Raw genomic sequence first — 23,597 nt, 5'->3', positions numbered from 1 at the left:
CATATTTGCTTACATATCCAAATTTCTTCCCTAAAGCTCTGAACTCCTTATGGAAAGGAGTTGTATGTATTATTCCTCTGGCCTGGTGCTGGCCAAGTGCCCTGTCTGGCCAATTCAATCAATGCTTGTTGAATGAACAGAAGTGCTCCCACACACCTTGGCAACAATAGAGGACAAGGTCCTGTAAAAGTCAGCTCACCACTTTGTCCTCCCATCTCAGAGAGGAATATAAAAACACACAGGTATCTTCAGCGTGGTTCATCTCTGTCACTCATTTCTGAGTCTACACTGGAATCTCAAGGATCCCTGGCTGACTGCAGACCTGGAGCAAGTTTCCCTGAAATCCACAGTGCTAACAATCATGTGCAGTGCAGTGCAGCAATCATGCTGCCTTAGGACCCTCAATTTCCTTTGTTAGAATTGGAGAAGTGTCTCCTTCATCTAATGTTAGAATTTACAATTGGAAATTCTGTTTTCTCTTAAGAGCTGGAAAAGCAACAGTGTTCTTCTGCTTTGAAATCAGCAAAGAGAAGTAAATAATAACAGTGGGGGAAAATAAGCTGCTACTTAGTATCAGGCGTGTGGATATTTCAGAATATCTAACTTTGAAGACTCAGCATGGAGAAATATTAACTCTAAACCCTGGACCCCATGGGCGTTGCTTTGTCCTTAGAATGTTGAAGTTTACTGCTCAACTCTGTGAGTGTATATTTCTATTGTCCCAAAACTAGGGCTTTTCACTTTCTTCTTTTGCCAGATGGCACTGCTCACATGATTTTCAAAGTGAATATTTTAGCCTTCAAAAAGAATAAACATGAAGTGGCATGGATGGAAAATTAGGCCCATTTCATTTCGTTCACTATTTTGTTAAACATATTTTTAGGATATATCATCAATCTGGACATTTTCACAGATATTTTTATCAGTCCGCCTGTTCTGTATCACTTAGCAGTCTGCTCACTGTGATAGGACAATGATTTTCAAATTCTTTTCCAAACAAAAAAATAACCTTTCAGTAACAATGTGCTTTGGTTTTAAAAAGCATATACTCTCTTTCAGGCTCTTTTCGATGGTACAAATCAACTGTTCTTTCTCTTCCAACTATCTTTAATCTTCAGTGTTATTAGAACACTATTTGTGTCCTTGGGGATAGAGGATTTTTAGTTGAAACCCAAACCCCACAGCACTAATAAAATATTTGTGTGATATGGCAATTGGAAGGTTATTTAAAGGAAGTTCAGAGCAACATCTTGATTCATTCAAGAAAAGTTAATAAGCCCTGGCCTCAATTTAGAGATAGGAAACTAGAAGGAGGCATACTAATAAAAATAATAATTTAAAATAAGATACTTTTACTCTCTGTGTGCCAGGTACTGTTCTAAGGGATTTACTTGTAATAACTTTTAATCCTCATAATCTTGGGGATAGGGGCTGTTATAATGCCCGTTCTGTACATAGGAAAAAATGAAGGATAGAGAAGTTAAATAACTCATCTACAGTCACGCCAATCCAGCAGTGGTGGCAGATTTTGGACTCCGGTGGTCTAGGGCCATAATCAGGGCTGAAATGCAGCCTTTTGCTCTGAGCCCTGGTGGAGTGGGTGACGGGTCTCTGACTCCCATCCCATTTTCTATGCTTTGACTAAAGCTTTAGAGAATCACAAGGACCTGCTGGGATTTGACTCTTCCCAAAGCCTCCATCCAGTGTCCCCTGGGTTGAGCTCTTGAAGGCTCCCTATTCTGCATAGGTGTACACCCTCCCCACCAGCTGGATGTGACACCCTGAGGAGCCTTATAACTCCTTCATGTGCCTGCAGAGCTGAGCCTGGTCTGGGCATCTGTGGGTGCTCAGGAGGGCCCGCCTGGTTGGCCAGGGCTGTAGGGAGAACCTCCCATCCACCTCTCTGTCTGTCCTCTAGCATTCCTTTGTCCTGGCTGTCCTCTCTGAAGAGGGGAATGAGGTAGCACACACAGTGCCGCCATCTTTCTAGTGTTCCGGAAGCTTCCTCTCCAGGCCAACCTAATTCAAAAGCCCTCTAAAGACTTAGCCCCTCTTTCTGTGCAAATCCCATTCAGTTAGAGCACATTCTGTCTCCCTGCTTTCTACCTTCCTCCTGCTGACACAGATGCACAGAATCGTTTGGCCTTTTAGGATTTCGTCATAGGGAACAGGAGCTGTTACGGGCTAGAGCAGGCTGGTGGTTGGCTAGGACACCATTCTAAATGCTTTCCACTACCACAGGGATGTGGGAAAATGCATGTAGCTGGGAGCGATTTTTACCTGTGGTGTCAGGACTGTGTGGGACGATGGTGGAACACAAGTATTTCTGCTACTCTGGACCCCTTCCCCATAAAAATATTAAAAACTGTATTTTATTACTGAGTTAAAGATAATATAGTCCAGGTTGAGTTATATTTATTTTTTTTCTCTTTTGGTCTTAGAAAAAGTCCAAGCATTTTAAAGGTCCCTAAGGAATTATGGGCACTGAGTATTGGTCCTCCTATGCCTAATGGGAAGGTCAGTCCTGTGGAGTCTGATTCAAATCTTAAAGATATAGCTCAAGGAATTTTTACATATGAAGGTGATGAGTGACATTTCCAGCATCCACACAGTGTCCTGTCCACGTCCCCCTCAGTCCTCCTCCCTCTCATCAGTGTTGCCTATTTATTACTTTCTTAAATGGGTTTGTACCGTGTGTTCTATTTCACCTGGCTTATTTTGCTAGACATGATATTTGAGAGGCTTGCCCATATTGTTACATGTAGCACAAGCTCTTTTTGAAAAAAGTTACTGGGTCATATTCCATTGTATGAACACATCACACATTGTGCATCCATTCTTTGGTTAGCAGATGTTTGAGTTGTTTGCAGTTTGCAGGTACTGTGGAAAAATCTGCAGTGAGCATTCTTGTATGTGAATCTTGGTGGACAGACATGCTCATTTGTCTTGGGCATATACATGGGAAATACATAAAATATATATTTTCAGAGCTGGAGTTAAGATTGTTTCTAAAACAAGGTTGAAGATTATTTCATATCCCTTTACCTCATATTTGATTTCTCAGCACTTGTTCTGACAGGAGTACTAAAGGTTACTAACCCAGGCTTTGCAATGTCTTAGAGAAGTTGTTCTTAAAATATGGCCCCAGGACAAGCAGTATCAACATAACCTGCAAACTTGTTAGAAATTGTAAAGACTCAAACCTTCCTGGGACCCCCTGAATCTACTTGTATTTTTCTAGAGAATCTGATACACATACACACGTCTATCATCTATCAACTGATTAGTTTGCTAGGCTTCCATAACAAAGTATCACATGCTAGGTGGCTTAAACAACAAAAATGTATTTCCTCTGGAGGCTGGAAGTCCAAGATCAAGGTGTCAGCAGGTTGGGTTCTCCCGACGAGGCCTCTCTCATTGACTCGAAGGTGGCCTCCTTCTTGCTGTGTCTTTGTATGTCTGAACTATTCATCTTTTAATAACACCTGTTGGATTGGAGCAATACACACTCTAATGGCATCATTTTAACTTAAACAGCTTTTTCAAGTTCCTGTCTCCAAATTCAGTAATTTTCCAGGGTACGGGCAGCTAGGGTTGCAACACAATTCAGTCTATAATACTCTCTTTCTGCATCCATGCACCCATCATCTACCTATTGTTTGTCTCTGTGTCTGTCTGTCTATCAATCTATCCATCCATCCATGTATATCATCTAGCTAGTTAGCTGGATACATGTATGTATATGTATATTTCTCTCTTTCTGTGTATCTACTATCTCCTCTGTCTAGTTATCCACCCTTATCTCTCTATTCATCCGTCTAGCTCTCATTTCCTATTAACTAAAATCTATTTCTATGTTCATATGTGCCTTTGCATGTCAGTTTCTCTACACTGTAGCCATTCATCTGTCCTCTCTATATATGTGTGTGTTTGTCTTTTTATTGAACACCTATCATCTATCTATCAGTTATTTATCTGTCTCGATTTGTTATAGGGACCTGATGTTCTGAGTCATGGGAGCTGCTCCAGGAGGCTGTGGGTGCTGTCTTCTTTGTGATGCTGGGGTTTGGAGTCTGCACATCAGGCAGTCAGGAAGTGAAGCAGGTTGTAAGGCCAGGATTTGTCAAGGAGAAGCTGGAAGCAGCAAGAATGAGCCCCATAAGGGTGAACTAAAATCTGTGTCATTTTGACACCTTGGATGGCGATAGGATATCCTGCAGAGGTGAGCCCTGCAAGATAAATGCCCAGCTGGGCCAGGCATCAGTGCAGCTGAAGAAGGGGCCAGGGAAGGTCAGCTGGCTGCAGGCCCAGCTGTACTCCAGACAGCGGGGTGGGTCAGCAGATCTGCAGTGGCGAGTGTGAGTTACAGAATGACTCCTGCCTCCCTTCTGCCTCCATGTCTCTCCCAGAGCCTCTCAAACCAGAAACCTGCAGGGACGGGGCTTCTGGGATATGGGGCCCAACCTGCCCAAGCCGCCAAGTGACAAAGCCCCCAGGGCACCTCTGCTGGCTCACAGGAGCAGTGAGACCCAGCAGGTTAGAGATTTCCTGAGGCCACCCTGGATGCCTTGGGTGGTGTTGGAAAGAGTGGTAGTACCCGGATGAAAACCTGTGAATGCCTTCTCCAAACACCCTCTGAAAGTCATAGGATTTGCTATCAGAAGACCAGGCTTCAAGTTTCAATCTCACCCCTGTGTTATCCTGGAGGTATTTACCAAGGGCCTTGACCTCCCTGAGGTTCAGCTTTAGCATCCATAGAGGGAGAAGAGTTGGGAGGATTGGCAGGCTTACATGGTCTAGTTAGCACACCAGGGGTTTTGTTGCTGTATTTCTGTTGTCCTTAAGATCCAAGACACTAAAATACAAGGGATCTTGCCTCGCTTTGCTTTTTTGGTGACACTAAAATAGCTGGTACACATTTCTTAACCAGAGGTCTTGGGCATGTGCCTACTTGCATAAACTCTTCTTCTCCACTGAGCTGTGGACAGAAATAGTAAATTCACGTACCTTTGAGTGGAAAGTGGAAGAAGACATAGAGAAAGAGAAAGCTCTTAGCAAGTTGGTTTTTAATATCTAAAAAGATTTAAATATATCCTTTGCTGTGTAAGCCCCATATCTCTTCATGATTCCTTACCAAGGGAAGGCCACGTTGAGAACCACAACAAGGTGGAAACTGGAGGAGAGAAACCCAATCTGCAGCACCTTGAGCTCAGAATTCCAAGTTTCCATCTGAGAAATAAATGTGTGCAGTTTAAGCCACCTCATCTGTAGTCATTATTTTGTTGTAGCTGATTAAGCCAACACACATAACGATAAAGCATCCAGGCTCTCTTTGCAAATATTGGCTCAACCATTAATCAGATGAGTTTCTACAAGTTTCTGAGCCTCAGTTTCCACAGCTGTCAAATGAGGATACTAATGCAACTTGCCTCCTTAGAGAGGGCGTGGGACTGCTAAATCTGCCACAAGGTAAACAACAGGTACCAGAGATGTTTGTTACAATGGAGGGAGTATCGTGTTTATTAAGTAACTCTTCTCTAATTTAAAATGGGGGACCTGAAGCTTCAGCTTTAATTTCTGCACAATTTTCCTCTGATTTTTGGATCAACTCATTTTTATTTTCTCACATAAGGCAAATAAAAGGGCCCTACTTAAAGTGAAGGCTGCTCTGATATTCTGCTAAGTGGCCAGCAGACAGGAATTTGGGAAGCTCCTGGCCTGATTTTCACTTCCTCATCGCTTTTCTGCTGCCCTTGATGCTCAGCTGTTTGGGCCTTGGAAAGGTTGGAAGGATGTTTATGGCCAAGAAGATGAAAGTCCTTTCGCAACATGGCCTTGAGCTCTCCAGAGGAAAAGGGAGCCTCTGAAAGCTAGCAAATAATAAATAGGCAGGGTTTAAAGCAAAAGGCATAAGACTCCTCGTTCCCTGTGAGGGACATAAGAGCTGTGCAGAGGTGGTTATAAGCTTCTAAATGTTGAGAGAAGCACCAACTTTTATCAAGAAAATATCCTGATAGTTCCTCCTTTCAATAGATCATATTGAATTAAAGGTTTTATAGGGCTGTGTATTACATTTTATCACAAAGGAAGCATAGAAGTCAGTATAAAATATTCAAACACCATGGTTTCTGCTGTTTTGTTGCAAACCTAAAATTGCTCCAAAAAAGAAATTATTTTTTAAAGAATACAGGATTTCTTAACAAAATAAACATTTGTGATTACAAACCTGATCACAAATAACATACTCAGCATAGTGAGCTTAAACTTTTCTCCAAATTGGCCAAACATGGGTTCCCTTCATTTACCGGAAAGGACACATAAGCATCACACACACACACATACACACAAGCCTTGTGAATTTCCTAGGTCTGATTGCTTGTGATAGAACCTTAAATAATTCCCTAGTAATAATTCTTTAAACCAGACTTTAAACCCAGAATTGCACACATTATTGCTAATCCTCAAAGCAGTCCTAGTCAGTACTTGTACCATTTAGGGCTCCCTGTGGTTAGTAACAGAAACCAACACTAATTTGACCCCAAATGGAATTTTCTTACCCAATAGCAAGCAACAAAGTGGTGGATGGTGATTTAGCCAAAATGTTCCTGGACTTGGGACTGAAGACGGAAACAAAGTGAAGCCAGGAAGAACAAGAGCCAAGGCCATCGGGGGATTTAGGAGCAGGAAGTGATAAGCAGTTGTTTGGGGACCCTGGCTCAGCCCTACATTTGATGACAGGGTGGGGGTGTCCAATCGTGCAGCCCGTAAGGTACCTTGGCTGGAGTCCCCCCAGGATTGCTCGGGATGGGCTTGTCTTGACTCCCAAAGGAAAGGAGGATGCAGCTAGCGAAGGGGGTGCTGGGAAGACAAAGGTCAAGAGGGTCTTCTGAACACAGCTCCGAATTTAAAGGCAGAAAGGCGTGGCGTGTGTTCAGCTATCTGTCAAGGTTGTGTCTCCAGCGACCCCTCTGAGATTGGAGCCCACCTCTTTCTCACCCTCAAACACCTGCTCTCCCTCCTCCCTTCCTCGGTCGAGTGCTCTCTGTTCTGCTGAGCACAAGAGCCTCGGATGACATCCACTTCCCAGCAGATCACAGGCTCATGTTTGTAAACCCTCCGAGCTCTGGGTTTCAATTGGGGTGAGTCACACCGTGGTGCTGGCCTCCTTTCACGCATTTCTGCTGCTTCCCTTTGCTCTGCTCCTGCAGGCTCCTCTCCCGAAGTAAACGGCCAGGAGGAACTGAGAAGTCAGACAGGCTGAGGGGCAGGTGCGCTGAGCAGGGGAGGGGGGACAGAGCAAGCCTGGGCCTACCCAGGGGTCGGGTGGGAGCAGGGTGGGAGTAGGGTGGGTCAGCTCATCCGTAATTTTCCACCTGGTTCTCCTTTTCTCTCCTATCCGTTCTGGCTCTCTTTCCCTCTCTGAAAATAATAGTCTCCAATAGTGTCACCAACAGCAACACCCCAGGCTAGCTAGACAGAGAGCAAAGTGCAAATTTTGAATTTAAAATTAGAGCTCTGGGCCTATTTCAAGAGCTAGTAGTTGTGGGGTGGTGACCATGTGCTCAAGGGAAAGCTAATTTCTTACCCAACAGCAAGCCACAAAGAGGTGGATGGTGACTTAGCCAAAATGTTCTTGGACTTTGAGTGAAGACGAAAATATTAGTGTTAAGTGAAATAACACAGAATGTGCAGTGTACACCGCGAGGGCATTTTCTGGTTAATAATTCTGGTGAATTTGAGTATGTTTAATTCCATTTTAAAATTGCCCCAAAGAATTCTCTGATTCTAGTGATTGGTCAAAAGTGGCACCGAGTGCTAGGGCTTTACTTTCCATTAGCAGAGGAGATGATGTTCGTCAGGTACCTTGTGCAATGACCATTCTATGAAAGCCGCTCAACAAATGCTTGTCCCATTCTTATTGTGGAAGACTGTGAACTTCAGCTAATCATTGACTGTATTCTCATATCCTTTAATTTTCTTAGCCCCTAACATTTTCCACATGCCTTCCAGGGGCCAAACACACGTCACTGTCCTTCCTCGAGTCCGTCAGTCCTTTCTATCACCAACTAAGGTCTTGCTGCTCAGAGTGTGGGCCAGGGACCACTAGCAGCAGCATCACGGGGAGCTTGTCAGAACCAGACCTCCTGAATCAGAGTCGGATCTCAAAGGAGCTCATGTACACGCTGAGTCTGAAAGGGATGAACTGCTGGGCCAGGTCGGCTCCTTATCGTGGAATAAGGTCTTAATTCCTGACCCTTACTTCAGCTCCTGCCACCCCTCTCCTTGGGACCTGAACAGAAATTTCCCAAGTTGTTTCCTGTCTCTGGGCTCTTCCTGTGCTATTTATTCTCTTTGCCTAGGATTCATTTCTCCCTTTTAGCCTTGTCAATAACTATTCTTGAAGACATGCATGCGTGCATAAACGTGTATTTATTCCTTTATTCAACACACACACACACATAGAATAGCATATATGTGTCACATTTGTTGGCATTGCTGTTGACACTGACCACAGGGACAGGGGACTTGCCACAGTTCTCTTTATAGTCCCTGTACTAGCCTGCTTCCTTCAGGAGGTGCCCAGGCTGTGTTTTATTGTATGAACACTTGTTCTTATGGGAACCAGTGATCAGGGCAGGACCACAGCAGGTGACCTCTGAACTTACTCTTGACCCAAAGGGATCCCTTTGCCAAAGTGATCCTCTTTACCCACATATCACCCCAGACACTTCCACTCTCCATCTGGCCAAGGGGGACACCTCTCCATAATTCACTCAGTAGCACTAGTGACATAATCCCAAATCAGGTTCTCAAAAAACCCTGTGTTGGGTATCACAGGCAGGAAGGGACTCAGCACAGAGAACTGAGACCATGATCTTTGTGGGAGGCACAAACAGGGCTTATAGCTGTGATCTCTTTGGCAAGCTTCCCCAAGATTCAACTGCATTGTCCCTCATCTGGACAGTGTATCATATTGTGAATCACTGACTAGGGCTGAGTTTCCTGGGAGTTCCCTGCTCCATGAAGAGGTGCACAGCAGGCAGCTCCAATGATGGGGACCAGCTAGAGGATGCCCCACTTGGTGGTGCACAGAGGTGCTCACAAGTCAGTGATGAGAGCAAGGACTGGGCTCCAATGAGCAGGAACGATGTAGGGACATTGATAAATGTCTAGGAACAAAGACCAGGAAGAAACGAGTTAAGCTGAATAAGAAATTCAATGATAGGTGGGAGAACTTAAAGCCTGGTCCACGGGGCCAATCTGCCTGAGCCCTGCCTGTTAGGAGTTATGTGATCCTGAGCAAGTTTAATTTCCCTTGCTGTAGATTGTCTCTTCACAGTGGGAATAATAATAGGGGCTACCTTAGGAGAGTTGAACAACTTATTATTCATCAAGTGCTTGGAATAGTGCCTTCACATCATAAGCACTGCATGGTTTAACAAGGACATGTGCGACTGCTTAAAATAAAATCCAACATCTCATTCTCTTTTGATCATGTCAGTAGCCTTCATGCTAGTATTCAGGGTGCTTCACAGTGTTTCCCTGCATCTACAACGAGAGGGTGTACATCTTTAAGCTGTTGAGCAAAACCTAAAAAAAAAAAAAAAATGAGGAAAAGGGAAACAGCTGCTTTGCTTTGAAAAGATTTGCCAAGCTCACTTAGTTAAATTTAATGGTTGGGTGTTTTAAACCCTGGAGAACAATGTAATTTGTGTCATTACAGCTACAAAGGATGACTCTTTGGTGAGCATTTCATCTTAGTTGCCTAAAACCTATCTTGGATAAAGGAAGCAAAAACAAACAAAAACAGTAATGGAAAAATGAATTTGGCTTTGAGGGGAGATTGTCCAGCTCTGTCACATCTTTACGGGGCAGGATAAAAACAACATTGATGCCACCTGCAAAGTTATCTTTCTAAGCAAATATTTTAATTTTTTAAGTAATGATTTGTGAGGAGTGCTTATGATTCTAGGAAGTGGGAGACTGATGAGACAAGGGGGAGGAATGGAAACCAACGTTCGGGTATCTGTTCTGGGCTTTGCTAACAATATCTTTTACTCTTCCCCAACTTTATAGAAGAGGTATTTTACAGTTTATAAGACAGAACTGAGGCATAAGCAGATTAAATAACGAAGCTTTATTAGGGCTCTCTAGAGGAACCATATGTATACTGTGTATATTCATATATGTATGTGATTATAAAATATATATACAATTATTAAAAAAGGGACTTATTAGATTGATGATTGGCTTACAGGATCAGAAACCAGATAGCCCCACAATGGCTGTCTGTAGGCTGGAGACTGGAGAAACCAGTAGCTGCTCAGTCCAAGAAGCTGGAGCCTCTGAAGAGGAACCAATGATACAGCCTCAGTCGAGACTGATGGCCTGGGTACTCCCTGGGGAGTTGCTGGTCGGAGTCCACTTTGGAAGGAGCTGGAGTCCCATAGTATTAACAGTTCCAGCATTAATTGTATATCCAAGTCCAAAGTCTCATCTGGGACTCAAGGCAAACTCTTTGCTGTGAGTGCCTGTAAAAGTAAAAAAAAACAAAAAAGAAAAAAACAAGTTACACATATCCAATACACAATGGCACAGGGTGAACATTCCCATTCCAAAAGGGGAAAATAGGGGAACAGAAAGAAGAGATGAGGGCCAGGGCAAAGGCTCATGCCTCTAATCCCTATGACTTGGGAGGCTGAGGCAAGTTCAAGGGCAACCTTGGCAACTTAGAGAGACCCACAACAAATTAGTGAGACTCTCGGCAACTTAGCAAGACCCAACCTAAAAAACCAAAAAACCTCACAGGCTGGAGATGTAGGTCAGTGGTAGAGCACCCTTGGAGTCAATCCCCAGTATCCCACCCCCACATGAAAGATAAAGAAGGATGGAAGGAAGGAAGGGAGGAGGGAGAAAGGAAGGGAGGGAGGGAGCAAGAAAGGAAAGAAGTGAGGAAGGGAGGGAGGGAGGGAGGAAGGAAGAAAGAACCCAAAGCAAGACTGAAACCCAGCTGTGCAAATAGGTCCCCTAACTCTTCTAAGAGCATCCGGGACACATGACTATGAGATATTAGGTTCCAAAGGGCTTGCTCCTCCGGCCTTGCTGGTTGCAGATTTGCAGCACATATGGCAGACAATCCACATTACCGACACCTCTTAATTACTGGGGTCTCCACTCCAGCTTTCCTTCTTCACAGCTTCATGCATCACTTTCTCAGGGGCAGCCCACAGAGACTCCGACCCTGCGATGCTTTTCCTGGCCTTCCAGGCCTTCCTTTGGAACCTTGGTGGAAGCTTCCATTATCTTCAACTCTAGCATGTGGCATTCCTGCAGAACCAGCACCATATGGATGAGGCCGAGGTCTGCTACCAGCTCAAACAGAACCTGGGCCCTCGGGACTCATGGCTTCAGTCGCTGCTGAATGCCCACGTGACTCAGAATGGTGAAATGACCCTCTAGGGTCCCTGTGTGAGCATGGGGCCCCCTGGAGCCTACAGGGGATATGGTCTCGCAAATTCCCGAGATGCCCTCAAGCCTTCTTTCCTTTTACATCTGTGCAAAGTACTTAGTCTCTCTTTAGGGGTTGTGAACTCTTCAATGAAAACTGCTTCCTCAGCCCCAACTTTATCTATGCTTTTCTGACTAAACTGTAAGTTTTTAAAGTCCTAAAGGTCTGATGTGTGCTTTTGTCTTTTACAGTAAACCTGGCTAAAAGCTGGCAGCAATTTCCATGCCACTGCCTGTATGCTGTGCTGCCTTGAAATTTCCTCCATCAGATTAATTAGTCCATCATTTTAAAATTCAGCCTCACACAAATTCTTAGGGCATGGAAAAATGTAGCCAGGTTCTTTGCTGGAATATAACACGAGTGACCTCTTGTCCAATTCCCAAGAGTCTTCACCTCCCTCTGAAACCTCAGGAGCACAGTCCACATTCCTTTCAGAAGTCTGGTCTTTTGAATTCCCAACAGAATAGCCCATTAAGCTCTGTTTACAACATTCCAAAGCTTTTCCAGCCTGCACCTTTAAGCTTTTCAAAATTCCTTACACAAACCATCTCTAAAGGCTTTTGAACTACGTGGTGAGGTCAGTCACAATACTGATCCCAATTTTTGTTTTAGTTAGCATTTGAACTGATATGATCAAAATACCCAACAAGAAAAATTCAGAGGAGGAAATGTTTATTTGGGGGCTCACAGATTCAGTGCTGTCAGTCCACATGCAGCAGACTCCTTTGCTGTGGCCCAAGGTCAAAGCAGCACATCATGGGAGAAAGAGCCGTGGAGGAAACTGCTCAGATCATGGTGGGATCAGGAAGGGGGGGAGGGGACATAGGGAAGAGGCACCTTTTCAGGGAACACCCCAGTGACCCACCTCCTCCAGTCATGCCCACCTGCCTACAGTTACCATCCATCAGTCTATTCAAACTAGGATGGACTGATTAGGTTACGGTTCTCACCGTCCAATCATTTCATCTCTGAATATCCATGCATTAGCAAGAGGTTTGGGGGGACATCTCACATCCAAACCATAATAATAACCAAGTTCATACAATCAGTAAGTTACAGAACTAGAATTTGTGACTCTATGTCTTATATCCAGCTCAAAGTTCTGGGCGTTTTTAAATGGGATTAAGTCATGTATATTTGAATCTCCTCCATGAGTTTCTAAGGACCAAATATTAAGTGCTTGTGAAGTTCAGCTGTATCTAATGTCTTATTTTTCTTCACATAAGACAAAAATTTTGCTACAGTGTTATTCATGCATTTTGGTAGAAATCATGGAAAAGAACTTGATGATAATGGTAATGATGACAGCCACAGTGGCAATAATGACAAGAATGACAGGTGACCACAGAGGATAAGACAGCAACAAACAGCTTGCATTGGAATCTGCAGTGGTCAATCCAACAACTTCATCTTGCATTTCCACATGTTAGTACAATAAATCCAAATCCTTGACAAAATATCAGTATCTGGTGATCAAATTCAGCAGAGACAGTGATGACTAAGATTGTCACCCACTCACAAGGAGAGATAGGGCCTGTGGTTCTCTTATGTAAGATAAGCAATTCTCACCAGCTGAGAGCCAACTGGAAAGGGCTTGTTGAACCAGGAATATACTCTTCGTAGCATGAGTTTCCTGTTACTATTGCTCTCTAGGTCAAGAAATCACTCCAGAGAAGAAGATCCTTGACCTTCTCTATAGAGTCTCCTTGGACCCGAGGCTACGTATTCCTCTTACAGTTTTTATTTCAGAGAGTTTCATGGTATATTAAAAAAGGAAGTGTTCTAAGTTCAGAAAGTCTGAGGAATAGCCTGATATTAACATGGTCACCCCTGCTGTGTGTCTTTGAACAAATTATTGGGAGGATGAGGTAAATTAATGCATTTGAAAATAGCTGATTAACTGAAAAAGAGCTATATAATAGCTAATGTATATAAACAGGTTGGGATGTGCAGTAGTAAATCTCCCCTGGACTGCTTTTCTTTTTTGCTCTTCCTTTTCCCACCAAAGCTTTTGCCATACTTCTCCAAACACCGAGGAAAACAAAGAATGAAGTTTCCTGGATAGTTTGGATCTCCCTGTGGTAAATCATATCTGGATAATGGGAATAAAGTTAGTTAAATTTGCTTCAGTAGACACGTTTTTGGAGATGAAAAATGAGAAAGATGTTAGTTGGTTCGGCTGGAAATAAAATCATGACTATGCTGAATGGTGTCACCATTTGGGCTGCTCGGCTTTCTCCTCTTCCTAATGGATCCTCACAATTTCCGTGAGATACCCTACAAATCTTCTCTTCCCCTCTCAGCTCCTTCCCTACCTCCTCAAATACATTCTCAGCAGATGCCTGGACCTCCTACCTCTTATTGAAAATAGAAGCCATTGGATAAATGTCCCCTAACTTCCAAACAAACCGACAAACTGTCCCACATCCACCCTTCACTTCCTTCTCGGAATAAAGATACAACGAAGAGTCCTTCTTCCTCCAAGTCTCTGGACTCCATCCTTTCACCTCCCCAAGGAACCTCCTTACAGCTGTTCTTCTTCTCTCATCTCATCCTCAGCCCTTCACCCTTAACACGTCGTTTCCATCAGCATCTGGTTGTTGGGTGCTAGCAAATGTTATTGAATGGAAAGAGTGTGTGTGTGTGTACGTGTGTGTGTGTGTGTATGTGTGTGTGTGTGTGTGTGTTATATCTGAAAGGAAAGACAATACAATAAATCGCCCCATCGACAGCGTGATCCCCAGCAGCTGTTGCCTTAGCTCTCTCCCCTCCTTCCAGCCAAATTTCTTGGCAGGGTTGTTCTCTGCTCAGCTCTGCCACCCACACACCACCGTGCTCTGCTATTTGGCTTCTGTTTCCAACATTCCACCAAAGGTGCCCTTGCTTGGGTCACGGATGTTCTTTCTGATAAGTTTCTTATCTTTCTTGAACCCCAGCTACTTTGTTTGGGTACCATCGGCTACTGGTTGAAACATATCTGTCCTTGTATTTTGTGACACTGGACTCTGTGTTTGTCTTCTACTGCTCCAGCTATCCAAGCTCAGGATCTTTTGAAGATTCAGGTCCCTCCCTTAAGCGCTTCATTCTTTACCCCCATCTCACCCAAACCCTTGGCTGCTGTTGTCCTTGTCACCTGAACGCCTGTAACTCTCAAATCCTTGTGTCAAGCCCAGCTCTCTTCTGTACGCCCCCTGGTCCCAGCTGCTGGCGCGGACACTACCCAACAGGCCTGAAACAACTCATTCTTCTTTCCCCCCAACTGCTTCTCTATTCCCCGTGACAACCCGAGCTCACTGTAGGAACGATTCCAGTGCTTTCCTGCCACTTTCAAAGTGAAACCCAGGCTCTGTGTGTTTTTTCAGGAAGCTGTGGGGCCTGTGGACCTGAAGAATCAGGCCACCGACCCTGGTGCTCCTTAAGCTGTGGCACTTTGTACTCTGTCCATTTTGACTCATTACATGTCCCCAGTACCTCCTTCTCTTCTTCTATGCCTTTGCACAGGCCAGTTCTGCTGCTGGTACTCTCTTCCCAAACCCAGACTTCTTCTGTCGCAGACTCCTACTCGTCCCTAGGTTTCTTCCAAGACCTGCACAGAAACCTCTTCTTGACTCTCTGAACTCTCCCTCATAAACCATCATCAACTGGGGCACTACCCGCAGTTACCGACCAGGTGTTCCCTGGCATCTTCCTCATCCCCCTCCCATTCTCCCATGCTGGACTGGGGCCTCCCCCTGCTTCTGTGGCACTTACACATTCTACTTCGTACACCCCTTTATATTTGTCTCCATTGGACCACGAGTGTCTGAGTCCATTTTATGTTATAGCAACTGAATAACAGACTGGGAAATTCAAACAGAAAACAATTTTGTTTGGATCACGGCTCTGTAGGCCGGAGTCCAAGGGCACGGTGCTGGTGTCCGCTCAGCACCTGGTGAGCACCCTCTTGCTGTGTCGTCACACTGCGTGGCCCATCCTATGATGAGCAGACAAGAAGACGGGGAAAGAGTTCGCTTTCATAACAGGCTGCTCTGTGAGCACGAGCCCACCCCTGAGGGAGACACAAGGCTGAGGATGTTTCCCTGGGTGAGCTGGTGAAGGCCTCTGGTGCCTGGGCACACACACTCGTCTGCAGGATCAGGAGTGAGTGAAGGGTGAGCAGCAAGGGACTCACACCTGGCACAGACGGGGCTGCAGGGCCTGGCATCAGACCGTGGTGTTGGTGTTCTGGAACTGGCGGGTCCTAGCTCTGTGCTTAGGGTAAGTTCTTAATCTCTGAAAGCCCAAATTTTCAGTTTTAGAAAACAATGTAATGAGCATCTGTTAGTCAGCTTTTTTGTTAGCATGACAAACAACTGAGATAATCAACTGATAAAAGAGAAAAGGTTCATTTTGGCTCATGGTTTCTGTGGTTCCTGTCCAGGATTGGTTAGCCCCAGTGCTTTTTGGCCCTTTGATGAGGCAGCTGACCATGACAGGAGCAGATGGCAGAGAAAATCCACATATGGCCCTGTTGGGAAGTGGAAGGAAGAATGGGCAGGGACTGAGTCCCACAATCCCCCTGGAGGGCACTCCCCCAATGACCTAAAGAGTTCCCGATAGGCTCCACCTCTTAAAGGATCCACCGCCTCTTAATAGCCCCACTCTGGGGATCAAGCCTTTAATACATGGGTCTTGGAGATATTTAAGATTCAAACCATAGCCAAGTGTATCTGTTTCGCCAATTTATTATAAGCGATAAATGAGATGGTGATTGAAAACACTGAGTTAGCATTATTATCATCATTTCTTTACTTCCATTGTCATTTAAGGCAGAAGACAGTCTTAAAAGAGAGGTAGGAGAATAAACAGCCAGTTAAGGATGTATTGTGATGTCTAGATGAGAGGTGGCCAGGACAACGGCAGGAGAAATGATGAGGAAAAAGGCTTATATGAGAAACAGGAAGCAGAGTCAATTTTTCTTAATGACTCTAAAGAGATCAGAGGAAACCTTCACTATCTGCTTTAGAAGACGGGGAGAAGGGAACCGTGTTACCATGGTAAGTAAATAAGAATGAAGGGGAAATAGATGTTTCTAAAAGCCTTGTCTGAGAAGTAATCCTAACAATAATAATAGCTAACATTTTCTGCAGCCCTCACCCCTAGCAGGAGCTCCTTAGGTCATTGGGGGCATCCATCCAGGGGGCCATGCACTGGTCTCAGTGCTTCCCATATAGCAACCCATTTATTGTACCTAAAACCTGCAGCAGGAAAGATTAGACTATTCCAATTTCCCAGTTGAGGAAATGGAAGCCCAGAAAGGCTAAGTAACACATATTCCACAGCTAGTGGAGGATAGAGCGGTGTTTCAGCACAGGCAGCTCTTTATGTTTATAGTACACTAAAAATGTGGAGGAAAGTGTTGGGCAGAGGAACTTGAGGACCCAAGAATACAGGAGAGTGCCATGGCACAGCCCAGAGGCCCCAGCCTGGGAACTTTCTTACTACTGACATTGGTAAGGGGGAAGGCAGCCAGATCCTCCATCGCCTATCAATTCTCCATCCACAGAAAGGCCCGGGCTAGATTTGTATCATCCTCACTGAAGAAATCCACACCCATTGACCTGAGTAGGAAAAGACAATAATAAATCAGGCCAATGAATGTACAAACTTGAACAACCAGATTAAATAGGTCTTGTCAATGTAGAACTAGTGAAAAAGGAATGTTAATAAAAAAATAATGAGAAGTCTTAAGGAGATAAAATAAGAGAATATAAAAAGATTTCTGGAAATTTTTTTTGAAAGCCAGTCAATTTTGAAGTTTAAAGTTAAGGAATCAACTTAAAAAGAGAGCTTTCAATTAAAATAAAATTGGTTATCTTAAATTCAAGTAGAGATGATAGCCCACAATGCAGACACAGATATGAAGTAATGGAAGCTATACATGAAAAGAAAATAAAAAAGACATGAAAGACACAGGTAATAAGAATTTCAAAAAAAAAAAAAAGACAAGAAGACAAGGAGTGATTAAGTAAATCATGATGAAAGTAAAGGGAAGCTTTTCTTTATTAAAAGAGAACTTCTGAATGCTTATAGGTTCTAGCTATATGTTGCTTTAAAATTCAACTAAAATAAAATAATAAAGAACAATGGAAAGTAATGGAATGTTACGAAGATATTTTAAGCAAAATAGAAAAAGAAAGAAAAGGAAGAGCAGCCAGTCAGTATTAAATCAGAATAACACCAGATGAAGGTGAATCTGGGGTGAGAGACAGGAAAGCAACAAAAGGTGCACACTTCAAGGAAGAGATAATAATAATAATATTTATATCTCCAAATAACATACAGTTAAATAAGGCACAGCAAATAAAAACTGAAAATACAAAGAAAATTTATAAAAGCCCAAATCATAGCAGACTATAATACTTTTATCTTTCAAAAATATCACTGAGCAAGAAGGAAGAATATAGATATTTCAAATAATAACAATCAACAAACCTGTTCTAAAGGTAGGTGTGTAGATAATTTTGTGTGCCACGGACAAAAATATGTATTCTTTACTATAGCCAGCAGCCACTTGTGGAAATAAATCATTTATCTGCCTACAAAGCAGGAAAAAAAAGACTTCAGAAATTCCAAAAGAACATTTTTGGCCATATTTTCTGATATAAAGCGATAAGCTAGAAGTCATTTACAAACAAATAATACTATTAATTGCTTGTAAATTAATGATCAGACTTCTAAATTAGTCAAGCTGGGAATAGCACTCCAGGCACCCGGAAAGAGCAAATGCAAATCCTCCGTAGAGGAATGAATCCTTAACGGAGGACCCATGAGATTTTCACACATATGATCCCAGGAAAAATGAGTTCACAACAAAAATTCTTAAAGCACACAAGAAGTTCTGCTTCTGCCAATGCTGACTCAAGAGTATTTGGACCACTCCTCCTGAGGACTCTAGCCTCATACTGTTATCAAAGCACATGAATTTTTGCACCTGTCTGGGTTCAGATCTTATCCACTTTTTAAAAATATTTGAGTGGAAGTCTTATGGGGCATCAAGCTGATGCATCAAGCGTCTATAAATATCAGGAGCTAAAAATGTCAAAACGAAAAAGTAAAAGAAAAAAATACATTTCATCCCAAAAGGTAAAAGTTAATAGTATTTAGATAGGAATGCTGCTTTTGAAAATATTTTATGTCATACTTGGAGATAAAGGAAGATTCTTTTATGAACATACAAAGATCCCTCCTACTCTCTGCAACTCATTTGACAGTGTGACATGTCACAGACTTCAGTGTTTGTTCTGCTTTTCTCAATTTGGTCTCATAGGCCTCCAGTCCTAAGGCATGCTGTGTGTCCTCCACTGCAAAGATGCATGCATCTTAACAAAGATTATCAGGCTCAAGTCACCAAAATTAACTTGATCCAAACTTTTATAGACTGTAGGGACATAGAGCTCACATGAGGGAGTCTGGGATTCATCCTGTTGAACATAATTATTAGTCCATGTTTTCAGGTGTCAAATACTGAAATTAGACTCTACTTAATGTCTGTTTCTAAAATTTCCCAAACCTTCTCTTATACCGAAAATGAATTCTTTTCAATGAAAGAGTCAGGTTTTTTTCCCCTACCTGGGTTGACTTCAGTCCTATAGTCACAAAGAGCATAAACACATGACATGACTGATGTGACCATAACAAAAGAAGTTATATCCCTGCTGGGGACTGAATGTTTGTGTCCTCCTCCCCAAGTCCATGGGTTGAAGCCCTAACCCCAAATGTGATGGTACTCAGAGATGAGGGCTTTGGATTTGGTTAGGTGGGGGTCCTTAGGATGGAGTCAGTGGCCCAGATCTTCCATGAATCCAGGAACCACAGGTATAATAATAATCCCCAAAACACAGAATAGAAAGGCTCAACTAAGGCTCAACGAAGTTAAATGGTTTTCCCAAGGTTGCTTAACTGGCTCATGACAAAATCCAACCATCAATGCAAAGCTTTGATGATAAAACTCAGACTCTTTAGGTAGAGTTTAACCCAACAGGAGGAGGAGGTGGACTCCCTCCTAAGTACAGTTGTTTGCTGGCATTGATCTCATTATTTGCTATGTTTTGAATCAGTGCCAGGAAACTGGCAGAGACTAAGAACCAAGGTTCTCTTTGACTCCCAAGTGCCATATTGGCATGGCCAGAGAGGACTTAATTAGCCTCAGTTTATAATGACGGCAGCAACCAAGCAGTCAGGGAGTGCATGACACTCTGTTGAGAAAACTGTACAACTATAGAACACATACAGTGCAAAAATCCAGACAGGGAAAACGGTTATGTGATCAAACAATTACATATGCTTGGCCTCTGAGCAATCAGTAAAACACAGCAAGAAGCTCAAATAGATTCTCCAAGTTGCAACAGAAAAATGAGATGGACTTTATGTGAAATACCCCAGCAAGTTCTGTGAGCTGAAAAGGACCAGATTTTGGGTGAACAGAGTGTACTAAGAAAAAAAATTTAAACCTTAATTGAAGTAATGGTTGTTACTTAAAATACCATGAAACCATTTGAAGCTCATCAAAAGTTAATTGATTTCACCTGAAAATGCATTGAAGCCTAGTAAGAGATTTGGACCCTGAGTGAATGCCATGATCCAAACAAGAGGGATTTCACTTCGAGAGAAACCCTTGGAACCTAAGTGAAATTTTTTAGAAACAGAAAGAAAGGCCTGAGTAGCACCAGCCAATAAATGCAGCACGTTTTCATGGAAACGGGATGAGGGGATGCGTCAGGGGACAGCCATGCTACAAGGCCAGGTGGTTATAGACTTAAGTCGTACAGGAAGAGGCAGGATAACTTGTTGTTACTGTAAAGAACTTTTCTCCAGCTTAAATGCTTACAAAAAAAATATTAAGAAGGAAAAGAAAAACAAGAACTTTACATAATCTCTGAGACAGAGATGTTAGAATCTTCTCAAGGAACAATACTACCTGTGAACTTTAGAGAATCAAGAAGGAGGTATACAGCAGGCTCCCCATGCGATGCCTCCTGCCACCTTTCACTGGGAGAAAGAGGAGGCTCGCACTGTGTGCTGACGCTCTAATCCATGCCTAGGTGTCACATCTGTTTTGGCCATATTAAGAAAATTACTCCATCTCTCTTTCAGTTAGTGTGTGTATGGCTTCTTTTCTTTTCTTTTTTCTTGGGGGGGAGCACCAGGGATTGAACTCAGGGGCATTCGTCTCCAGCCCTATTTTGTATTTTATTTAGAAGCAGGATCTCGCTGAGTTGCTTAGCGCCTCACAGTTGCTGAGGCTGGCTTTGAACTCGTTATCCTCCTGCCTTAGCCTCCTGAGCCACTGGGATTACAGGCGTGTGACACTGCACCTGGCTATCTGGCTTATCTCCTTCCTTCCAACCTTAATCTCTGGTGTATTTCAGAGCAACTATTTTTTTTTAAATTTTACTTTCTATTAGAACATTATAGTCAAACATAGCAATTGGGTTAAATTTGATAAAATCATACATGCATGAGATTTGATTTCAATTCCTCCCCCTCCCTCCTACCCATTCTCCCTCCTCTACTCTTCTGGTCTTCCTTTTGCTCCTTTGTTTTTTAATTTTTGCTTTGTGCTATCTTCTTATACACAAAGGTGAAACTCCCATTGGTTTGCTTATATATACCTGTAACATGATTTTGTTAAATTCACTCCATGTTTCTTTCCCTTTCCTGCCCCCCTCCTCCCTCCTCCATCTCCTCCTTCTGCTCCACTGATCTTCCCCATATCTTTGTGCTGATCCTCCTTTCCTTCTTTCCCTTATTGCTCCAGCTTCCTTCCCCATAGGAGGGAAACATTCGATCATTGACTTTCTGGTCTGCTTTTTTCACTTAGCATGACGCTCTCCAGTTCCATCCATTCCAGCAAATGCCACAATGTCATTCTTCCCTGTGGCTGAGTAAACTCCACCGTGTACATAGACCACATTTTCTTTGATCCAATCACCTTTTGATGGGCATCTGGCTGGTTCTATAATTTGACTCTTGTGAATTTTGAGCAGCTCTGCTTTATAATCACATCCTGAGAGTCCTTTGCCTTGTAACTAAAGAATTAAGTCCACTTACATTTGGTCTAGCTCCTGGATTTACAAATTAGATTGATTTTTTTAAAAACCAGGCTTTGTGGAGTTTTTTCCTCCCTATTCTACGTTTTATTTCTTCTATCTTCTCATCTTCTTTTAGACTAATCATTATTTTTTCTTCTGTTATGGAAATTATATAAATCAGTATTTTTATCCTTATCTCCTAAAGCACAGGAAACTCATAATATTACTCACTTCCCACTTATACCCCATTGCCAACTATTTTAGTTCTAGTTTGCTCTTACAACTCCATTAAATATTTTAATTATGCTTCATTCCATCAATATTAACTTTGACTTTTTACCCACATTTGCCCATATCCTTTGTTCTTTATTCCATTGTTCACCTCAGATTTCTATCTTTTCCACTTTATTCTTCCTGAAAAATAGCCTTCCCAATTTTCCTTAATGAATAGCTAAATGTGACAAACTTTCTGATTGGGGTTGTTTGAAAATACCCTTTTCCTTTTCTCTCACATTCCTGAGAGATGTTGTGTCTGGGTTTTGACTCTACTTCCAGAATTTCCCCTCAGTCCTTATCTGCTCTTTGCAGGTTTCCATGGTGACTGTTAGGAAGTGAGCAAACCAGCTCACCATCTTGAGATGTAATAGGCCTTCTCTCCACGGGACCTGGGGAATCTTCTCATGGCTCCTAGTTTTCATTTTGCTGTGTTCAAGCAAGGGATTTATTTGTACTTTTTCTGCAATATTTTTATGGTTGGGTTTTCTGAGCCTGTAAATGAATGCTCTAAAAACTCAGTTATTCTGTCTTCGAATATTGTCTCTGCCTGGTTCTTCCTCTTTCTGAGCATTTCCCATAGTTCTTTTTCCCCAAACTTTTTTAAGTTGGTGAATTATAACTGTACATACTGATGGGGTTTGCTGTTACATATTCACACACGTACACAATATAACCTTAGAGTTTGGCCAACCCTCCCCCCACTTCTCCCCTCCCTCCCTCCCTCCCATCCCTTTCCTCTGCAGACCTCACTTTGAGTTTCATTAGATATGCCCCCATCTTTATCTTTTCCTGTGTAACTTCCAGAAATGAGAGAAAACATACAAACAACCTTGACCTTCTGAGTTTGACTCATTTTTCTTAACATAATGATCTCTAGCTCCATTCATTTTCCTACAAATGACATAATTTCATTTTTCTTTATGGCTGAATAAAACTCCATTGTGTTTATATGTCACTTTTTCTTTATCCGTTCATCCATTGATGGATACCTAGGCTGCTTCCATGGTTTGGCTACTGTGAAGTGCTCTGCTATAAACATGGGTATGCATGTATTACCACAGTAAGCTAATTCTTCAGGATAGATACTGAGTGGTGGTAGAGCTGGGTCATCTAGAGGTTTTATGCCTAGGCTTTTGATGAAGCACCATACTGATTTCCACAGTGATTGCACTAATTGACAATCCCACCAACAGTGTAAAAGTGTTCCTTTTTCTCCACCTCCTCTCCAGCATTTATTTTTATTTGTATTTTTTATGACTTCCATTCTGCCTGGTGTGAGATGGAATCTCAGTATAGTTTTAATTTGCATTTTCCTAATTGCTAATGATGTTGAATGTTTTGTCATGTATTCTTGGCCATTTGTATCTCTTCTTTTGAGAAGTATCTGTGTAATTCATTTGCTCATTTATTAATTGAGTTATTTGACATTTTAGTGTAAAGTTTTTTGAGTGCGTTGTATATTATAGATATAAATCCTCTGTCAGAAGAATAGCAAGCAAAAATTTTCTCCCATTCTGTTGGTTCTGTCTTCACATTTTCATTGCTGTGCAGAAGCTCTTTAATTTCATGACAACCATTTATTAATGCTTGTTGTTATTTCCTGAGCTTTAAGGGTCCTGAACCTATTTGCTGGAGTGTTGAGCCTATGTTTTATTCTAGGACTTACATGGTTTCTGGTCTAATTCCAAGGTTTTTGATTCACTTTCAGTTGATTTTGTGCTAGATGAGATATAAGGGTC

General features: G+C 42.6%; 2 long non-coding RNA genes across 2 annotated transcripts in view; both read right to left on the bottom strand.

The window, feature by feature from the left end:
• Positions 1-3,324: 3,324 nt before the first annotated feature.
• Positions 3,325-7,090, bottom strand: LOC144365197 (uncharacterized). The gene is made up of 2 exons (XR_013423489.1): positions 6,558-7,090; positions 3,325-3,485 (listed from the first exon to the last, which is right to left on the bottom strand). It is a non-coding gene; the product is annotated as an uncharacterized LOC144365197 (long non-coding RNA).
• Positions 7,091-10,118: 3,028 nt separating this feature from the next.
• LOC144365196 (uncharacterized) overlaps positions 10,119-23,597 on the bottom strand; it is a 43,617-nt gene continuing 30,138 nt past the window's right edge. The window contains exon 2 of the long non-coding RNA XR_013423488.1: positions 10,119-10,532. This is a non-coding gene — a long non-coding RNA (uncharacterized LOC144365196). The remainder of the gene's footprint in view (positions 10,533-23,597) is intronic.

Source organism: Ictidomys tridecemlineatus, chromosome 6 (assembly GCF_052094955.1).
Source record: "Ictidomys tridecemlineatus isolate mIctTri1 chromosome 6, mIctTri1.hap1, whole genome shotgun sequence".
In the NCBI taxonomy this organism is placed as follows: domain Eukaryota; kingdom Metazoa; phylum Chordata; class Mammalia; order Rodentia; family Sciuridae; genus Ictidomys; species Ictidomys tridecemlineatus.
The sequence above is the reverse complement of the archived record's forward strand: the minus strand, read 5'-3'. Positions and strand labels throughout refer to the sequence as shown.